Genomic DNA, 23,443 nt, shown 5'->3' on the forward strand with positions numbered 1-23,443 from the left:
TGGTAAATAAACATGAAGCTCATCCAGGTCCATTAATCTCTGCTGATCTTCACTGTCACTGTGGTAGGAAGATATTTTGTGAGGAGCAGGCCTCTGGCAGCACACACAAATTATATAAATATTTTTTTTCTTGATGACATACTGTACATCGAAAAGCATTTAATTTGGCTGAAATCAAGGTTAATATTGAAAAATGAAACGTTAGCTCTAAACGACATCTGCACACTCGTGGAATTAACTTCATATATTTCGAAACAATTTCAGAAACGACTTGAATGTCACTAAATACACAATATAACTAAGGAGTCAAAGAAAAAGTCAGAAACTAAGCACACACAGTAAAGTGCAAATCAAAAAATTGAATCAAACTTTATTTGTATTACCTATATTCACAGATCACCATTTGCCTCATAGGTCTCAACAATCTGTACGCCGTGCTACATCCTCTGCCCATCACCCTCGGCGTGAGCGTAGAAAAACAGAGTCACAAGAAAAATGAAAGTCCACACACCAGTTGAGACTCCCACAGCCTTTTTAAATTACCTCCCAGGTAATGTTTCCAGCACACTGCCTCATGCAGAGTTCGGCCTCATCCTTCCTCCTGAAACGTTGCCTGGGAAGTAATTAAAAAGTTTGTGGGAGTCTCAACCGATGTGTGTGTGGACATTTCTCATCAAAGGTTCACTATGAGTCACTGAGAAATACTTATGTTAACCCAATGATGGCAGTACTTGTGCTATGAAATACTTGGATGTGTGCAGATCTTGCCCATCCCCTCAATACAGGATAAGGTAAACACTGACACTCTCTTCAGGACCAAGTAGCCAAAAACATCTGGGTTTCAGGTGTAAAACCTTTTCGTCTTCTGTAAACGTTCTGTTGTAAATTATAAATGTAAAATAAACTCAAGGATGAAATGAGGACGTCTAATAAAACGCCATCAAAGCCAGGAATGTGTATCAGCGAGCAGCAGCAGGTTTACGGATGAAGAGGTTGAGAATGAATCACAGCTCTCTTGTCAATAACACCACTGACACTCGACCATTAGTGTTGATGTTGTTTAACTGAGCTTAATGAAATACTCAGTGAAGTGCATGCCTCTACACACACACAGGTTTGTGCAGCTATCCGTATTAGGACTTTGTATTGACTTCTATTTATTGTGGACCGGTAACCAAACCCTTATCTCTAACCTTAACTATGACAAAGTCCAAACACAAGTATACACACATACAAAGTTCGCATGGGGACATTCAGTAACACAATGCATTGTCCCCTTCCCTATAACCCAACATTACAATTCAATGCTTAACCCTAAACTCAACGTAACACAAACCTGGTCCTGTAATCGTAACCCTCAAAAGGTCTCTTTTGTTATAAAATAACCCCACTTCTGAGTTCGCTATGAAAACAAAGATAGAAGTACTAGTACACAAACACACGCCAATTTCCTGATGAGGTAATGAGTGTTGCTTAAGCATAGAAAGCATGATGACACACACACACACACACACCTGCCAAAGCAGCGTCAGTACAGACGCGCTCCAGGTCTCACAATCAGAAACACTTGTACACACATCCAGGCTAAAAGAAGTTGCTTAACTTTATTTGACAATTTTGTCCTGCCTCATATCTCCAGTGATGACACACAGGCCTTGTGAGAAAAACACCATTTTGAGAGGTGTCTTATTAAAAAAGGAAAAAAGGGAAAAAAAAAAAATCACTAAAACCCTCAAATATCCTACTTTCCTGGTATTTTTCTCACCCCGTGCCTCCTCCGCACTCATTTAAAGACTGTCTATCACTTCTCGTCTCCTCAGTCTCTCACAATCACCTCTCTGTGACCCAGGCAGGATTTCTATTCTCGCCCACCATCACACAAGAGTCTGGTCCAAAAGAACTGGCTCTGCTCTCTCTCTCCCTCCCTCCCTCCCTCTCTCTCCTTGGCTCAGACTCCTCTTCTCTCCGTCTGCACGCCTCCAAATAATATCCTCTTTTTTAGAAACATATGTATTTATGTAATATATCTGGAGCAAAACAGGGCATGCAGGAAAAGAGACAGATGGATGCACTGCTAGAAGTGGAAATATAGAGTATAAGCAACATCGAGGGGGTGAAATTAATTCAGCAAACTCAAAATTTCTATATTTTATTTGAAACAATATTTTCATTGCGATATTTTCAGGACATGTTACTGTAAACTAAGGCAAATAATACATCAGTGTTTACTACGACTGTGTTTCCCATGATGAAGAGGAGACTTTCAAAAGACAAAGCTAATGTCATTTACTGTCACAGAATCTTCAAACAAATCACTGGTAAAAAAAGAATATATATAATATATAGAGATATAAATGGTGCTTGACCAAAGAAGTGTTGGCAAATCATTGTTTTAATGGAAACAGAAGAAAATTTAAATTCACATTAGTGGATTTTCTTTTTTTACTGGCTATGCAGTAAACTGTAATCTTGACTTTATGTTCACTAGTGCACAGTTGTAGAAAGTACCGTTTGTTTTAATGTATTAAAATGTGTGCTGAAATGCAATTTTGTGGTACTTAAACATAAATACATAAGTATTTACATTTTATCCTACTATACTCCACTGCCTTTTCCTATTTTCTAAGCCACTGCGTCTTTCTCACAGCTTTAGTTACTAGCTACTTTAAGGTGACGACTTTCTCAATGGATGATGTAACAAGCTTTTAAACACACAGTTAAAGATGTAACATGTGGTTCTGAACCTTTTATGCCGCCGTCTTACAAAAAGCCATGTGTAGTCTGAGACACATTTCTGACAAAAACAAGCTGTGAACAGTTCAACCAAAGAATTTGTTTTATGAATCTCACATGGTTTCACTTGTGTAAATGAAGTGAAATGATCACCTAAAATCAAAAACACATTAATCCTCCTGTGGTTGTGTGTATTGAGCTCCTTAATACTTTAAGGAAACGAGAAATGAAACACTATCAAAAAGTAATGAATAACTGCAGTTCAATGGCAGACTTTTTTTTTTTAATTAATAAAACATTGATTTCTATGATGAATAATGAGAAACCCAAATTATTTAACCTGTTTGCTGCAGTTCAAAAGTCACTTCACTGACCTTTCACCTCTCGAACCTGGGATCAGGGCAGAAGATTCTTTCAGGATCCAGAATGACCTCTAACCTCCCACTGTTGGAATAACCTTTGGAATAGAGGAAAATACTCACACAGATTATTTCAGCTGTTAATACATGGCTCCCCTGAGTAACAGGCGCTGCTCTTTGCTTAGTCTTGTGTCACGGTTGTCGTTTATAACCCGTGTAAAAAAAAAAACAGCTGTGAAAGTGAGGAGCTTGTTAAACTGTCAGCTCAACAGAGCAGGTAAATGCTCACAGCCACTCACAGTGTTTGGTAAAGGGGGATTAGTGATGTATTAGATTTGTCTTGTCTTACATTTTACTACATGTTCAGGAAACACTGTTATGTAATGTGACAGCTTGTGCAACCAAACCTATTATGAGCACCGCAGCCATGTTGCTCTGGCACAGACATAACAAACAAGACATTCAGTGAACTAGAAAACGTCAGGGAGAAAACCTGAAACACTTGTAAATCCCGGCATGTGAACAAGTGAAGAGACGAATGAGAAGGTGGAGCTCAGAGATCACTGAACCCAGGTGGGACTCATCAGAGCAGGTGCAGACGAGCGGGAAACAGGACAAAGACAGGAAGTAAAACGTGCAAGAGACTCACGAGGTCAGTGACTTCAAAGTAAAACAGGAAATGATAAATGACTGATATCAAACATCCGTATTGAGAAATGATCACCAAGTAACAGCGTTTGCTATGGAGTTCAAACTCCATAGCAAACGCTAAAATGTCTGTCAATTCAAAAATAAGTTCAGACAAATCAAAAGTCCATACAATAAAAAACATCCAAATCGTTATAATGCTTTTTCACCAATTATCCACTTTGAAATCCGGTTCAACCTTTTCTGTGACCTAACATCATGTCATCCAGCAAGATGTCGCACTGGCCAATCACATGCTCAATAATGCAAATTCCCAATGGATGACGTTGTTGTTTACCTCATGACTTGTCTCATCAGAGGGACGATGTCTCCCAGCACCACACTACCTTCTTCAAGAGACACGATATTCCCGACTTTTTCCGGCAGGCTCAGCCACGGAGACGCTTCCCTTAAGCCGCATGGGGCTGATAAGCTCAGAGAGGCCGTGCCAAATGTGAGGCATGTCGGCAAAGATGTAATCTGCGACTTCTAAGATCTCTCGCCGACTTGAAAAGAGCTGCTCTGCTGGCAGGACTCCTGACTTGTGCATTTCGAGGAGCAACAGGCCCATCTCCCTTCAGCTGAGACCTGACAACCCCATGGAGGACGGAGGGGTCGGTTTGCTCTGCCACGCAGTGTGGGGGCTTCTTTCAAGTTGTTTGTGTTGAAATATTTATCAGTCATGGCCTCAGAGAAGGTCTCCATGTCCTCCTGTGAGTGAGGGTTTAACAGGAGGGGAGCGAGAGGAGCCGCTCTCTTTCCTGTTTGGCTGTGGCTCGCGGTCGTTTTCCTCCCCTCTTGTCCACAGTCAGCTGTGGCTTTTCATGCACAGTGAGCTCGGGCTGGGGAGCAAAGCCGGAGGCTGTATCCTTGGTCTGAGAAAGTCTACAGCCAGTTTGTCCTGAGGATGTTTCTGGATCAGCTGTCTGCAGGGCAGAGGGAGAGCTGTGGGCGCTCTTTCCCTTCACCCAGGTCAGATCAAGCTCAGGAAACCAGTTTCTCTGCCTGAAGTCCACTGTGTCCTTCAGCATGAGGGAAACCTGGATGATGCCTTCCCTTCCTTTTCTTAAAAGACATCCATTCTGCCAAAGTTCAAGATGTTCTCCACATCGTTGCAGACAATCCTGAAGAGGTTGCACATGCACTCAGAAACCCCTCATCTGGTTTCTTTACGAGTCTGCTCATACGACAGCATCGCTCAGTTGAAGAGCTCCCTAATAAATCACATAATATTGACTGAGCTTAGGCATAATCCACCTCTGTGTTAAGTTGCTCAACATCTCAGTTGACATATTACACAGAATCATTCATGTTCAACTGTGCTCTGTCAAACTTAACACAATTTATTATTACTAATTCGATTTTCCAGGAAGAAAAAACACATTCTTTGTTTGGAAATATAAAAAAACCCTTTGATTTCCAGACAAAGAATGGTATCTTACATCCTCTGCAGTCCAAAGCCATCTCTGCTGCCTAGCCATAGTATTGTTCAAACTCAGCGTGTTGGTGTGTGATGATCAAAGATTTAAGGCTGACAGCAGCTGTCAGGAGCCTGTGGTTGGGACTTGGACCTAAAGAGGAGAAATACTACGAGAAAGCTTGTTTTAAAAGTAAAACTCTACTCAAATTCTATTGGAAAATACATTTTTATTTGTATGGAAAGAAACTTCTTTTAGCAAAATACAGAATGAAGAATTAGAGCTCGGTGGCATATAGCATGGATGAGGGTGGTCTCAGCCGCTTTCACAAAGTCTCCTCTGTCAGATCCTTAAGCTCTGATATTGAATCCTGAAATATGAAGATGATCTTTGGGTTTGACCTGCTGCTCCTCCTCAGTTTCCTCCTTCACACTCCCTCCGCCCAGTCCCCTTCTTGTGTTTTGTTTGGCCAAAGCTGAATAATCTCAACAAACAACATCCTCGTCCTGTTAGCGGTCTGTCTTCGTCCTCCCCTGGGTGGATGAAAAATCCATTACCTTGTGGTCGCTCTAAGGCGAAGGCAGAAGTCACATCAACAGCAGGTTGAGTGAGTCCTCTTTTTTGGCTCTTCAGATTAAATTAACTTTCATCTCTGTGTTCCTGGAGGAGGCTGAGGGCATGTCATGTTTTTCTGCTCTGCTTTTGTCGTGTCTGCTCTGTGTTCATCTAATAAATGGAAGTTGTTTTCCACAATGAACCAGACACAATGTGGAACATTGTTGACATCAATAGGGATCTTAAAGGATGTAAATTCAATTAACTTAATCAATAAGCAAAACACAAAGAAAACATTTATGAAAAAAAGTGCAAAATATGATGAAATTATTTTTGGAATGATGTATAGGCTTAATGCTAATTGGTTAAAAAAGATGCCATAAGGGAAACAAAGCAGAACAGGCTGACTTACTGTGGTTTAGGGGCCAAGCTGCCACTGCCAGCTGGAAATCCTTGGGTGAATGAAAAACAGTTTGACTTTTAAAAGATCCTCAAAGGTTGTTTAATGGGACTTTCACCACTCACAGCTGATGCCATTCTTTTTCTGTTCTCATTTATAGTTGTGTATCAGGAAAACCAGGACAGTTCCTGGTGGGACGTCAAAAAAATCCATAAAGTTCTCATTGGCCTCGTCAATCTCTTTGTGTGCGTGTCATTCGGGGTCTAATGGCCAATCACAATATTGAACATTTTCAAATGTTTCTGAATAAATAGGAGTGTAGGACAGAAAACCTACTGTACCAAGCAGGGCAATCTTATTTATAAACCAGCGTTCATAGACAGCGGAAGATTGAAAGTGCTGGAAAAACAATTTGAAATCTTTAAGCACAGTTAAAAATAATGTATTAAATACAATAAAGTATGACCCTATGGCACTAGTTTTAGGATGGAGCATTCCTAATCAGTAGTGATGGTGTCCAGTGCAACACTAACATTAATGTCCACAACATTGAAGAGGGAAATTAACACCTTTTTGAACAGTCCTGTCAAGACCTCACACATTTTTTAAAACTCTTTTTAAGATCAGAGCAATGATTGAATCATATTGCAGGGGTTGGACAGCAAAGGATTTGTTATTGTGCGTTGTTTTACTCTCTTTCATGTCTGGATGCAAGGCTCAAATCAACGCCATCACACCAGCCGCTGCCTCATGCGAAGCTGCATTCATAATCATACAACTTGTCATTCTGAGGCTTATTTTCATTTCTCTTTTTCCTTCAGTGTAAAATCAATTGAATGAAACATCACTCGGGAGCAGCTCGCGGAAGTTTGACTGACATGTTCATTTTGGATCTTGTCTAAAACTATATTAAAATGCACACAACATTTTTGTAAATTCATCCTCTGATAACTTCTGGAAGACTTATTTACACTTCTTATTCATTATGACAAGTATATTGACATCTTCTTTTAGAAGAACAGCATAACATATTGAACCAGAAAAAAAAGACTCAATATGTCCCTGCCAATTTCCCTTGCGCACGTAAGAAAACATACAGAGAGAAATTAGGGTGAAATTGAGAAAAAGAACTCATCTTTCCTTTCACAAAGTGCCTTTAAATCATCCATACAGGTAATGGCTTTTGGAATTGATTGTACTTACATAGTAAAGGAAGCAATTCGCTATTTAACTATCATCCTCTCCTCCAGGCAAGCGCACACATTCACCATTCAGCAACCATTGGTCCAGTGACGACAGTGCACGGGAGCATGGGCATACACAATGTGTGTGTGTCTCTCTGTGTGTGTGTGTGTGTGTACTGCAAATATGTTTGTTCTTGAGCTCATCCATTAATAAGTGTGTATGTGCAGGACAGAGAAAAAGCGTAATCTGCCGGTAATGGAACATGAAACCGAGCAGAAAATTGCAAAAAGAAACGACTCCTTGGGAGGGTGTCGGATCCGATGAAATAAGGCGCTTCGTGTGTGGCCTAATAAAAGCAGGCAAAGGGGCTAATGCCCTCTATAATGGCACCGTTATTATGATACGCATAAGGTAAAAGATATAAAGCGCACAAACACACATGGCTGAAGCACAGCCAGGTTTTCAAAAGTGGACTGATAGTTAAGCAAGTATTTTCTGTCCATTAGGGGGCTACTGCAGGGTGGGAGTAGGAGAACCTGCCACAGTGTTTCCTTTAGGATTCAACATATAAATGATGAAGCAACTGAATTCGTTAAAAATGTGTTTGGAATTCGAAAATAATGAGAACAATCAAGCTAATAGGTGTTCCTTCTTTAAGGGGAATTCTTCTATTTTCCAACCTTGACCCTATATTTATAAATGTGAGTGTGTTTATGAATTTCAGTATCAGTCCAGTAAATCCTCTCCACCAGCTGCAACAACATGTGGCTATCATGTTATATTATGGGGCAACTGCAACAGTCCACAAAATAGCTATCTTTACCAATATAAGGCTAAAATTGTTGTTCAAAATACAATATAATTAAGTGCAGTGAATGTCCCACTTGTCCCCATAATTTAGGGATATAAGTTATTTTGGAGATTTCAGTTGTAAATATCATTATGTGCAGGGAAGTTGCCAAACCTTTGGGCTTAGTCAGGTCTTAAATTGGATTAAATCACTTCACTTAACTGAAACAGAGATTTTTTTCACATCAGGGCTCATGGTTCCATTATCTAATCATCTCAACAAATACGGTGATGAGAGTCCCTACACGTCCGCAGCCGAGATGATGATTAATCTCCAAGTCAAAATTCCCTTAGATTTGAAATTCATCCAAATGTATAAGATTAAAGTTGATGTACTTCAGACTATGCATTTTCTTTCAGGGTTAAATTTGATCCCTCAGCATCTTCTTAACGAGGAGACTTCAGCACGTACTTCACTTCCCTGGACATCCAACAGTCTGACACTGAAAGTTGCTGCAACAGGACATCATGAAAGATGCAACTCGCTCTGCTCCGGGACTGTTTGTCATATTTACTTCACAGAAGAGACCGTGGCTGAATCCAAATGTTTGGACTTCCACAGCTTGCAGACTTGAAAGGGATTCCCCGGAGCGCCGAGAGACTTTCCAGATCCACAATTCATCAGGTCCGCATGGGGTCTTTGTGTCGACTTTCTGCAGACTTCTAGGAAGTCTGCTGGCGATCCGACTTCACAAGACTTCGCCGATTGAACTGCTCGCGACTTATTGCCAAACAAAGACATGTTTTTTTAATTGTCGACACAAAAAGACCATAAAACTGCATGAAAACATTCAAAGATGATAAAACATTTATTGGATCATGAAGAGCATATGACACAAGAGCAACAGTATGAAAGCTAGACTAGAGAAAGTCCTTTCTTTTGGGGGTTTATGCAGCTTTCAAACTGGACCCGATGACAATGAGCACATGACATGAGTACCTCACGTCTCGCCTCCAAATGTGAAGGGTGGTTATTTGAATCTAGTCTGGACACCATCGGTCTGGAGTCATGAATCTGGTGATTGAGATCACTGTCTATCGGAGCTGGAGCTATCTCACTATATAAGTGTGGGGAGGGTCAGTGGTGTCATAGGGAAGGTCTCCCGTGCACAGGTACATGCACAAAAACAAATCACTAACCATAACTAGTGACAACACAAAGAAAAGAATGCCTCAATTCAAAACCAGACACTGTATATAAAGATAAAGGAGGTGTCTCCACATCCTCCAACAATCCGGGAATGAGGCCAAAATGTCTCGAAGCAAACACTGCCATCATTCACCAATCACGTCTGTGCAGCCGTGATCGGGGGTTGGACAACACACTCTCAACCAGTCAATCTCAGCTGTCAATCAAGAAGTTCCTCCACATTCTATTAGCATTAAATTACTGATTTTAAACAAACCAACCAGTTACCGACAGAAACAATCTTTGATAAAAGTGAATGTGACCAGCCACCAGGGGATGATCAAGATGCTTTGGCTTTGCGCCTTCACTTCATCCATACAATTTATGGTAACAACAAACAGGCCGGGCTTGACTTCTCAGCACGCCATGACTCCATCAAGTCTCTAGAAAACTGTTTCTGGCTGCTGTGTATATGACCTTTAACTTCATCGTGTTGTGATTAAAAGGAGTAATTTTCTCAAACCCATTCTATTAAAATCCATATGAAGTGCACACAGCTTTGACTCGCCCTTGCAAGAAGACAGACACAGAGAAGAAAAGTCAAAGTGTTCATTCCACCTGCAGATAAATCCGTTCAAAGGTCAAACGTTTGCAGCTTTAGCTCCACTCGTAGCATCTGCCCTGTGTGATCAGTATGGGGGGCACGCTGCGATTATGCTGCGCTACATGGACCCTCTGCTCCTTTAACTTTCCCTCTATCTCCCTCTGTCTGCGTGCTGCTATTAGTGTTGATGGGGCAGCAGGAATTGACTCAGTGGGGGGGATATGATTTGACATTCCTAGTGGGAGAATTGGACAAAACTATATTTAACTGCTATCATCAACTGACCTGCCCTTGACTGCTAAACGACCTTATGTCAAAAGAGATTGGTTTTTGTCTGGCACAACTCCTCTGTGGAGGGCGGAGAACTATACGTGAGCATGTGTTGGTCTCCGTCAAAGCCAGTGTGGTGTTAATAAAGGTTCCAAATAAACGGCGAAAGGATTGTTTGCAACCATCTGGCAGCGGCAGATTCTTTATAGCACCAGACACAACTCATATCCTCCTGACGGGATTCCAGCCAGCCCGTCCTTCAATGGTGTGTGGTGAAGCATAGATAAAACCTTATTCTGATTCCCAAAGAAAGAGGGAGTGGGAGAGAGAGATAGAGGGAGAGAAAGAGGAGAGAATGGGGAGGAGAGGGAGTGAAATATTGATGAGACATGTGAGGCACCAAAATAGAGCGGTTCTGCATCCCGAATGAAGGGCAAAGGACGCACATTCATATTCACACTCACACACACCCACACACACACATGCATTATATCGAAGTAGATGCGTAAATCACATATACTCTTGTATGCTCACGCTCTATGGCGTTTTAGTGTAAAAGCATGATTCAGCATAAAAATATCCCATCCACTTCCAAGAAGAGCTTTTCTGAGTCTAAAATAGCTTCTGGCTATCGTCCAAATCTCTTTTCCCTGTGAGATACTCCGTGTAGCCATCATAAGAAAAATGGATCCTCTTTCATTATCTTCAAACTGAGGTCAACCACATGCACAATCGACGTGATGATATACGACAAAAGCGAAATAAGACATGTTTTCATTGAGTCCTCCGAGACCTTGGGAATCTCACTAGAAGCAAAGAATCACGGCCGAACAAAGACAAACACTCAACCCACATCAGCATCAGTGTGAAAACAGGAACACAACACAGAGGAGCTACAGCCAACCCATGCTCACACTCAACACATCTACTGTTGATGCTTGCTCATAAAACATCAGAAGCTGGTATATGCGCGTCATGAGTTTCATTTAATAAAACCCAGTTGGCCTTTACATACTCCGAACAATAACCGCTCTGAATGGAAATTACATCAGATATGCAGAATAATGGAGAAAAAATAATTTAATCGAACTTTGTTTTATATAATGATTCAATTTTTCCATTTCCGCCGATGCCCACAGCGCCTCTCAATCTTTAACAGTTTTAATTAATTTGTTTTGCTAAGGGGAAACACCAACACATACACGACCAATCAGGTGTTTCTCCCCTGTGGTGCAGAGATCACACTGGAAGACAATTACAGCGAATGTAAAGCCTCGCACACATTTTATCACCAGCGGAGAAAAGGCTTATTTTCTAGCCTACATACTTGAGGTGTGTTTGACCTTTAAATGTATTCACAAATTATTTTTCAATTTTTTTCTTCTTGTCCTTTCTTCCCTTCGGTGTTTTGGGAAAACAAACGTTATCTGAGATGAACAGTATTTTTCAGTTGGCAGCATAAATAATAAATCAACCTAATTTAAAATACACTTAAGGAAGCTGTTAAGGTTACACATTATAATAATTCACATTCATTAGCTTAGCATAGAACTACACTAAATCGAGCGTATACCTCCGCCCAACAGTCCCCTTATATTCAATCAAGCTGCACCAAATTTCACAAACTCATAGATAACAGTTCCAAAAATGTGCTGGGATCTGACTTTTTTTTATTGATAACCATGAATTTTATAGTATATACATCTTTATAATATAAGGAATCTTGATGATGTTCTACAGAACTCCATATTTAGTCACAGTCTCTGTTAAGTACTGATTCTTTAGCTAACAGGAAAAAAAAGTGTCTTTTGGTTAGTAATCAAGACAAAAATATTTATATAAAATACTTGAAACCTGAATTCTAAGGCTTCTGTTCACTTATAAAGCTTATTTGAGATCTTTTTAAATAATTTCTGAAAGTACATTTGTAATCATAACATTAATTTAAGCAGTGCTGAACTAGAAGGGCAGTCAGTGGAGCACATGCCTCCAACCGAGGCCCAACAATAAAGGCCCCTTAAATTGAATCAAGCCGCACCAAATTGTTCACATTCATAACTATCAGTTCTATATATGTGCCTCTTTTTTTACATTAAGAATCATTAATTATTTTGGGGAAAATGTAAAAAAAAAATGTCCTATCTAGCAATGTTTATGAAAATGAGATCTGAACCATGAGCCGGAGCGTCATCAAAATGGAGTGGGTTCTTTCCTGACTCACACCACATCCTTCCACCGAGTTTCATAGTGATGTGTGCAGTGATTTTTTTGTAATTTTGTTCACAAACACACAAGCCAAGCAACGGACGTGGGTGAAAACATAACCTCCTTTGTAGAGGCAAGAGAAGCCTGAGTCCACACTGAGCCTTTTCCTGAATGAATGCTGTGGAAAGCAATAAGTCAGAGAGAGTCACTAGAGCTCACACTTTCCCTCTCTCACACATACACACACAAACACACACACACACACACACACACACACACACACACACACACACAAACACACACACACACACCCACACACACTGAACAATTCCCATCCAGCCCTGGCCAATTGCAGTTAATTGCTTCTCTGAATGACTGATTGGGTCCGATTTTTTACTGCAACAGGATCGTAGAGGAGGAGAGGAAGAAGGGAGGAGAGCGAGAGAGAGAGATATAAAAACAAAAACACCAACCTGTCACAGAGGGGCAATTAACAGGTTGATTAACTCCTAACAATTGCCAGACTTTCCCCCCAGTGTGTCTCTTTCCGTGAGTGTGTGTGTGTGTGTGTGTGTTGGTGTGTGTGTGTTGGTGTTCCTGCCAGTTCTGTGCTCTAACAGGACAAACGGGACAGACTCAGATCTTATAAAAACTTACAAACATTGACAAAACACATGTTATACTACAGATTTGATTACGCTTTTAAATTTCCAGGTCAGTACTGATGTTTGTTTTTCTCTCTCTTTGCTCTCTATAGGAGTTTTACATTGGCAACATGGTTCCAGATTTAAGTCAAACCCAATACGTCTGAAGCTATTAATGCAAATGAGTGGAAATTGGGTGTGTATTAGTGATGGTATTGGATCATCTCCAAGCTCAGGTTCAGGCTCATTCTCTGAAGGACCTGACTTTGTGCTCTTTTAATGACTTGGCCCCTGAATTAGGCACAAGAGGGACGCTCAGCATCAAGCTGTGGTCCCACCACAGAGTGGAACTCACTCATTCATGCAAAATAGATGAGGCCAGATGCTTGAGGGCTCGTTGATAAACTGCAGAAGATAGTGAGCTAACCATTAGCTTCTGGGTTTCTCTTTAATGTTTAGTTGCTGTGGCATTCAAGCTGAATTTAATTTGTGGCCCACCCCATCACCTCGGTGAAGCCAACACTATGGCCAATATTTCGTCATTCATACACCTATTATCAAGTTGATTGGTTGTGGCTTGGTTGTCAAGGTCTCAGCCATTTATTCCTATTTGTGCTTTGCCTGCTCTTCTTGTGTAATGAAAGGCTACTTGTATAACCTCAACACTAACTCACAATACCAAAGTATATGCTGCAGTGATGTCATATGATTGTAAAAATACTTATATGACCATAACATAAAATATAACTAAATCAAAATCACACAGAGAGAACTGGAATGTATATTCGGAGGTATACGCAGAGGCATTCCTCTACCATGGCCTAACTTTAAATTCAATCAAGATGCAGCAAATCTCTCACACTGAAATCAGTCACCTGAATATGCCTGATTTCCACATTATTTCCTGGGGAATCTGCAAAAAATTAGAAAAAAAATCAATGTTGAAAACCTTATGATCCACACCAAAATTGAATGGGTTATTCTCTGACTGATACCACATCCTTTAATTAAATTTCATGGTAATCTGTCACGCTGTTGTTGCACAATGTTGCTTAAAACCAACCAAGCAAACAAACAGACAGGGGTGAAAACATAACGTCTTTGGTGGAAGTTATGATTTGTTTGAAATTTTGAGAATAGAAATCTTTGCGAAAAAATAGTTCTCTAGTGGTTCCCCTTCTTCTTGGTGCTGGCTGGCTGTTACCAGCATGGATCCAGCTGGAGTATCAACTCTGTTTGGCTTTTTATTGGTCTCTATCCGTTATGTATTTCCTGGTTCCAATTCTTATATAGTTTTTATAATTGAATACACTTCAGCATAAACATGAATATAAAAGTAAGGGCAGCGTGACAATGGAGTGCCAATCTGTAATTTCTGGGCTCCTTTTTATTTCCTTAGTAACAATGTACCTGCAAGTTGACTAAGAGAATAAAACAAACCCCGAAGGCCTCAATATACAGATACAATCAAAAAATGTAACTAGGGCTACGTTGTAGCACTTGCGGGCCCGAGCACCTGCACGTTGAAGCCTGTTGCCGTCGGGGGAGAGAGCGGTCGATGACCAAGCGCACGTCTCCGCGTTGGATGCGTTTTCCTCTCTGTGGCAAGGATAAAAGCTTCACTTCCTGTAGCCACCAGGGGGCGCTGTGATTTTAAGTCATGATTTCTGTGTAGATGTCATCAGGTCGCGACTCTTGTCTTATGTTTGGACTCAATTAGACAATAAACGCTTCACTTCCTGTAGCCACCAAGGGGCGCTGTGATTTTAAGTCATGATTTCTGTGTAGATGTCATCAGGTCGCGACTCTTGTCCTATGTGTCGAGTTTGGACTCAATTGGACAATAAACGCTTCGCTTCCTGTAGCCACCAGGGGGCTCTGTGATTTAAAGTCATGATTTCTGTGTAGATGTCATCAGGCCGGGACTCTTGTCTTACATGTCTAGTTTGGACTCAATTGGACAATAAACGCTTCACTTCCTGTAGCCACCAGGGGGCGCTGTGATTTAAAGTCATGATTTCTGTGTAGATGTCATCAGGCTTGGACTCTAGTCTTACATGTCTAGTTTGGACTCAATTGGACAATAAACGCTTCACTTCCTGTAGCCACCAGGGGGCGCTGTGATTTAAAGTCATGATTTCTGTGTAGATGTCATCAGGCTGGGACTCTAGTCTTACTTGTCTAGTTTGGACTCAATTGGACAATAAACGCTTCACTTCCTGTAGCCACCAGGGGGCGCTGTGATTTAAAGTCATGATTTCTGTGTAGATGTCATCAGGCTGGGACTCTAGTCTTACGTGTCTAGTTTGGACTCGATTGGAAAATATATGTCCGAGATACAGAACCTCGTGTTTTGATGGCGTTTAATCAAACTTCAACGCCACGGTCACACGGCCTTACAACCATATGAATATCTTCAGGGGGGGGGGCTGTTGATACACACATCTAGTTTGAGTGAGATAGAACCATGAACATGGAAGTTACAGCATTTCGTGTTTCACGGCGAGTTGATGAACTTTGACGCAACGCCACGGTCACACGGTGTGACGAAAAAACAATCCCTAAATATTTTTTTATCTCCATCTTGTTGTGATGACACTCATTAGGGCCCGAGCACCGAATGGTGAGAGGCCCTATTGAAATTGTAAGGATTATTCTTATTATTATTATTAGGGCCCGAGCACCGAATGGTGAGAGGCCCTATTGAAATTGTAAGGATTATTCTTATTAGGGCCCGAGCACCGAATGGTGAGAGGCCCTATTGAAATTGTAAGGATTATTCTTATTATTAGGGCCCGAGCACCGAATGGTGAGAGGCCCTATTGAAATTGTAAAGATTATTCTTATTAGGGCCCGAGCACCGAATGGTGAGAGGCCCTATTGAAATTGTAAGGATTATTCTTATTATTATTATTATTATTATTATTATTGTGACTAAAGTGAATTGGCTTTTTGAGGGCTTTAACATGCTGAACTTCTTACCAAACTTTGCAGAAAATTAGAGAGTGGTGAAAATTTACGTATTCTGGTGTATTTGGAAATGGGCGTGGCAAAATGGCTCAACAGCGCCCCCTGGAACCCAGCCCCTAGGTTTCCACATAACCGATTTTCACCAAAATCGGGCAAGAGGTGTATCGTGACTAATCATGAAAAAAAGTCACAAAGGGCATTATGAAAAACGCAACAGGAAGCCCGCCATTTTGGATTTAGTGGCCATTTTGGCCATTTTGGCGATTTTTACTTTAATGTACTTGTCCCAGGGCTTTCATCAAATCAACTTTAAATTTAGATGAGTGTCATCACAACAAGATGGAGAAAAAAGTTGACTTAAAAAATCAACTTTTCGTCTCACCGTGTGACCTTGGCGTGGCGTCAAAGTTTGATTAAACGCCATCAAAACACGAGCTTCTGTATCTCGCACATACATGATCCAATCAAATCCAAACTACACACATAAGACAAGAGTCCCGGCTTGAAGACATATACACTGAAATCATTTCTTAAAATCACAGCGCCCCCTGGTGGCAACAGGAAATGTCTTTTTTTTTGCATGTCTTACACTTGGATGTATTTCTCCTCATCCACTGACCTCAACCATGTCAAACTGTATCAAATGGGTCTCAAGACATTGGTAATGAAGATATAAGATTACTGTGACTTTTCGTCAAACACAGTATTAATGGCGTGGCATCAAAGTTCATCAGCTCGCCGTGAAACACGAAATTGCTGTAACTTCCATGTTCATGGTTCCATCTCACTCAAACTACATGTGTGTGTTAACATCCCCCCCCTGAAGATATTCATATGGTTTTAAGAAATGGGCGTGGCAAAAAAACTGACTAGCGCCCCCTAAAGGTCGGCCCCAGCACTACGATTGGCCGACATGTACAAAAATTGAGTATGGCATGTGTCTTTTCATAACAAACAAATAAGTCTCTTGGATCGATATGTTAGACCAAACAGGAAGCCCGCCATTTTGGATTCAGTGGCCATTTTGACCATATTCCACATTTTTACTTTGATGTACTTGTCCCAGGGCTTTCATCAGTTTAACTTTAAATTCAGATGAGTGTCATCACAACAAGATGGAGATAAAAAATGATTTAGGGATTGTTTTTTCGTCACAACGTGTGACCGTGGCGTTGCGTCAAAGTTCATCAACTCGCCGTGAAACACGAAATGCTGTTACTTCAGTGTTCATGGTTCTATCTCACTCAAACTACATGTGTGTATCAACAGCCCCCCCCCCCCGAAGATATTCATATTGTTTTTTTAGGCCGTGTGACCGTGGCGTTGAAGTTTGATTTAACGCCATCAAAACACGAGGTTCTGTATCTCGGACATATATTGTCCAATTGAGTCCAAACTAAACATGTAAGACTAGAGTCCCGTCCTGATGACATCTACACAGAAATCATGACTTTAAATCACAGCGCCCCCTGGTGGCTACAGGAAGTGAAGCGTTTATTGTCCAATTGAGTCCAAACTAGACATGTAAGACTAGAGTCCCAGCCTGATGACATCTACACAGAAATCATGACTTTATATCACAGCGCCCCCTGGTGGCTACAGGAAGTGAAGCTTTTATCCTTGCCACAGAGAGGAAAACGCATCCAACGCAGAGACGTGCGCCTGGTCATCGACCGCTCTCTCCCCCGACTGCAACAGGCTTCAACGTGCAGGTGCTCGGGCCCGCAAGTGCTACAACGTAGCCCTAGTTCTTATTATTATTATTAGGGCCCGAGCACCGAATGGTGAGAGGCCCTATTGAAATTGTAATGATTATTAGGGCCCGAGCACCGAATGGTGAGAGGCCCTATTGAAATTGTAAGGATTATTCTTATTATTATTCTAACCCAAATGAATTGGCTTTTTGAGGGCTTTAAGATGCTGAACTTCTTACCAAACTTTGCAGATAATTAGAGAGTGGTGAAAATGTACATATTCTGGAGAATTTGGAAATGGGCGTGGCAAAATGGCTCAACAGCGCCCCCTGGAACCCAGCCCCTAGGTTTCCACATAACCGATTTTCACCAAAATCGGGCAAGAGGTGTATCGTGACTAATCATGAAAAAAAGTCACAAAGGGCATTATGAAAAACGCAACAGGTAGCCCGCCATTTTGGATTTAGTGGCCATTTTGGCCATTTTTGCGATTTTTGCTTTGTCGTACTTGTCCAAGGGCTTTCATCAAATCAACTTCAAATTCAGATGAGTGTCATCACAACAAGATGGAGAAAAAAACTGACTTAAAAAATCAACTTTTCGTCACACTGTGTGACCGTGGCGTGGCGTCAAAGTTTGATTAAACGCCATCAAAACACGAGGTTCTGTATCTCGGACAAACACGGTCCAATCAGGTCCAAACTACACACATAAGACAAGAGATCCGGCCTAATGACATCTGCACTGAAATAATGACTTAATATCACAGCGCCCCCTGGTGGCAACAGGAAATGTCTTGTTTTTTGCATGTCTTACACTTGGATTTATTCCTCCTCATCCACTGACCTCAACCATGTCAAACTCTTTCAAATGGGTCTCAAGACATTGATAATGAAGATGTAAGATTACTGTGACTTTTCGTCAAACACAATATTAATGGCGTGGCATCAAAGTTCATCAGCTCGCCGTGAAACACGAAATTGCTGTAACTTCCGTGTTCATGGTTCCATCTCACTCAAACTACATGTGTGTGTTAACATCCCCCCCCTGAAGATATTCATATGGTTTGAAGAAATGGGCGTGGCAAAAAAACTGACTAGCGCCCCCTAAAGGGCAGCCCCGGCACTACAATTGGCCGACATGTACAAAAATTGAGTATGGCATGTGTCTTTTCATAACAAACAAATAAGTCTCTTGGATCAATATGTTAGACCAAACAGGAAGCCCGCCATTTTGGATTCAGTGGCCATTTTGACCATATTCCACATTTTTACTTTGACATACTTGTCCCAGGGCTTTTATCAGTTCAACTTTAAATTCAGATGAGTGTCATCACAACAAGATGGAGATAAAAACTGACTTAGGGATTTATCGTTCGTCACACCGTGTGACCGTGGCGTTGCGTCAAAGTTCATCAACTCGCCGTGAAACACGAAATGTTGTTACTTCAGTGTTCATGGTTCTATCTCACTCAAACTACATGTGTGTATCAACAGCCCCCCCCCTGGAGATATTCATATGGTTGTAAGGCCGTGTGACCGTGGCGTCGAAGTTTGATTAAACGCCATCAAAACACGTTGTTCTGTATCTCGGACATATATTGTCCAATCAAGTCCAAACTAGACATGTAAGACTAGAGTCCCGGCCTGATGACATCTACACAGAAATCATGCCTTTAAATCACAGCGCCCCCTGGTGGCTACAGGAAGTGAAGCGTTTATTGTCCAATTGAGTCCAAACTAGACATGTAAGACTAGAGTCCCAGCCTGATGACATCTACGAAGAAATCATGACTTTAAATCACAGCGCCCCCTGGTGGCTACAGGAAGTGAAGCGTTTATTGTCCAATTGAGTCCAAACTAGACATGTAAGACTAGAGTCCAAGCCTGATGACATCTACACAGAAATCATGACTTTAAATCACAGCGCCCCCTGGTGGCTACAGGAAGTGAAGCGTTTATTGTCCAATTGAGTCCAAACTAGACATGTAAGACAAGAGTCCCGGCCTGATGACATCTACACAGAAATCATGACTTTAAATCACAGAGCCCCCTGGTGGCTACAGGAAGCGAAGCGTTTATTGTCCAATTGAGTCCAAACTCGACACATAGGACAAGAGTCGCGACCTGATGACATCTACACAGAAATCATGACTTAAAATCACAGCGCCCCTTGGTGGCTACAGGAAGTGAAGCGTTTATTGTCTAATTGAGTCCAAACATAAGACAAGAGTCGCGACCTGATGACATCTACACAGAAATCATGACTTAAAATCACAGCGCCCCCTGGTGGCTACAGGAAGTGAAGCTTTTATCCTTGCCACAGAGAGGAAAACGCATCCAACGCGGAGACGTGCGCTTGGTCATCGACCGCTCTCTCCCCCGACTGCAACAGGCTTCAACGTGCAGGTGCTCGGGCCCGCAAGTGCTACAACGTAGCCCTAGTTAGGGCCCGAGCACCGAATGGTGAGAGGCCCTATTGAAATTGTAATGATTATTATTATTATTATTATTATTATTTTTCCGGCAAAAGGATGGGCTTTTTGAGGGCTTTAACGTGCTCAAAAAGTTATGAAACTTTGCAGTAAAGTAGTTACTGGTGAAAATTTACGTATTCTGGAGTATTTTGAAATGGGCGTGGCAAAATGGCTCAACAGAGCCCCCTGGAACCCAGCCCCTAAGTTTCCACATAACCGATTTTCACCAAAACCGGGCAAAAGATGTTTCGTGACAAATCATGAAAAAAAGTCTCAAGGGGCATTATGAAAAACGCAACAGGAAGCCCGCCATTTTGGATTTAGTGGCCATTTTGACCATTTTGGCCATTTTTGCTTTGACGTACTTGTCCCAGGGCTTTCATCAAATCAAATTTAAATTTAGATGAGTGATATCACAACAAGATGGAGATAAAAAATGATTTAGGGATTGATTTTTCGTCTCACCGTGTGACCGTGGCGTGGCGTCAAAGTTTGATTAAACGCCATCAAAACACGAGCTTCTGTATCTCGCACATACATGATCCAATCAAATCCAAACTAGACACATAAGACAAGGGTCCCGGCCTGATGACATCTGCACTAAAATCATGACTTAATATCACAGCGCCCCCTGGTGGCAACAGGAAATGTCTTTTTTTTTGCATGTCTTACACTTGGATGTATTTCTCCTCATCCACTGACCTCAACCATGTCAAACTCTATCAAATGGGTCTCAAGACATTGAAAATGAAGATATAAGATTACTGTGACTTTTCGTCAAACACAGTATTAATGGCGTGACATCAAAGTTCATCAGCTCGCCGTGAAACACGAAATTGCTGTAACTTCCATGTTCATGGTTCCATCTCACTCAAACTACATGTGTGTGTTAACATCCCCCCCCTGAAGATATTCATATGGTTTTAAGAAATGGGCGTGGCAAAAAAACTGACTAGCGCCCCCTAAAGGGCAGCCCCGGCACTACGATTGGCCGACATGTACAAAAATCTATGGGGACATGTGTCTTTTCATAACAAACAAATAAGTCTCTTGGATTGATATGTTAGATCAAACAGGAAGCCCGCCATTTTGGATTTGGTGGCCATTTTGACCATATTCACCATTTTTACTTTGACATACTTGTCCCAGGGCTTTCATCAGATCAACTTCAAATTCAGATGAGTGTCATCACAACAAGATGGAGATAAAAAATGATTTAGGGATTCGTCCTTCGTCACACCGTGTAACCGTGGCGTGGCGTCAAAGTTCATCGATTCGCCGCGAAACACGAAATTGCTGTAACTTCAGTGTTCATGGTTCCATCTCACTCAAACTACATGTGTGTATCAACAGCCCCCCCCTGAAGATATTCATATGGTTTTAAGAAATGGGCGTGGCAAAAAAACTGACTAGCGCCCCCTAAAGGGCAGCCCCGGCGCTACGATTGGCCGACTTGTACAAAAAATGATTAGGGCATGTGTCTTTTCATTACAAACAAATAAGTCTCTTGGATCAATATGTTAGATCAAACAGGAAGTCCGCCATTTTGAATTTAGTGGCCATTTTGACCATATTCACCATTTTTACTTTGATGTACTTGTCCCAGGGCTTTTATCAGATGAACTCCAAATTCAGATGAGTGTCATCACAACAAGATGGAGATAAAATCTGATTTAGGGATTTATCCTTCGTCAAACCGTGTGACCGTGGCGTGGCGTCAAAGTTCATCAACTCGCCGTGAAACACAAAATGCAGTTACTTCAGTGTTCAAGGTTCTATCTCACTCAAACTACAGGTGTGTATCATCAGCCCCCCCCCCCCCCCTGAAGATATTCATATGGTTTTAAGGCCGTGTGACCGTGGCGTCGAAGTTTGATTAAACGCCATCAAAACACGAGGTTCTGTATCTCTGACATATATTGTCCAATCAAGTCCAAACTAGACATGTAAGACTAGAGTCCCGGCCTGATGACATCTACACAGAAATCATGACTTTAAATCACAGCGCCCCCTGGTGGCTACAGGAAGTGAAGGGTTTATTGTCCTATTGAGTCCAAACTAGACATGTAAGACTAGAGTCCCAGCCTGATGACATCTACACAGAAATCATGACTTTAAATCACAGCGCCCCCTGGTGGCTACAGGAAGTGAAGGGTTTATTGTCCAATTGAGTCCAAACTAGACATGTAAGACTAGAGTCCCAGCCTGATGACATCTACACAGAAATCATGACTTTAAATCACAGCGCCCCCTGGTGGCTACAGGAAGTGAAGCATTTATTGTCCAATTGAGTCCAAACTAGACATGTAAGACTAGAGTCCCAGCCTGATGACATCTACACAGAAATCATGACTTTAAATCACAGCACCCCCTGGTGGCTACAGGAAGTGAAGCTTTTATCCTTGCCACAGATAGGAAAACGCATCCAACGCGAAGACTTGCGCTTGGTCATCGACCGCTCTCTCCCCCGACCGCAACAGGCTTCAACGTGCAGGTGCTCGGGCCCGCAAGTGCTACAACGTAGCCCTAGTTATTATTATTATTGTGACTAAAGTGAATTGGCTTTTTGAGAGCTTTAACATGCTGAACTTCTTACCAAACTTTGCAGTAAATTAGTAAGTGGTGAAAATTTACGTATACTGGAGTATTTGGAAATGGGCGTGGCAAAATGGCTCAACAGCGCCCCTTGGAACCCAGCCCCTAGGTTTCCACATAACCGATTTTCACCAAAATCGGGCAAGAGGTGTATCGTGACTAATCATGAAAAAAAGTCACAAAGGGCATTATGAAAAACGCAACAGGAAGCCTGCCATTTTAAATTTAGTGGCCATTTTGGCCATTTTGGCGATTTTTACTTTAATGTACTTGTCCCAGGGCTTTCATCAGATCAACTTCAAATTCAGATGAGTGTCATCACAACAAGATGGAGAAAAAAGTTGACTAAAAAAATCAACTTTTCGCCACACCGTGTGACCTTGGCGTGGCATCAAAGTTTGATTAAACGCCATCAAAACACGAGGTTCTGTATCTCGGACAAACACGATCCAATCGAGTCCAAACTAGACACATAAGACAAGAGACCCGGCCTGATGACATCTGCACTGAAATCATGACTTAATATCACAGCGCCCCCTGGTGGCATCAGGAAATGTATGTTTTTTTGCATGTCTTACACTTGGATGTATTTCTCCTCATCCACTGACCTCAACCATGTCAAACTGTATCAAATGGGTCTCAAGACATTGATAATGAAGATATAAGATTA

The sequence above is a fragment of the Limanda limanda genome, chromosome 18, assembly GCF_963576545.1.
Source record: "Limanda limanda chromosome 18, fLimLim1.1, whole genome shotgun sequence".
NCBI classification, from domain to species: Eukaryota; Metazoa; Chordata; class Actinopteri; order Pleuronectiformes; family Pleuronectidae; genus Limanda; species Limanda limanda.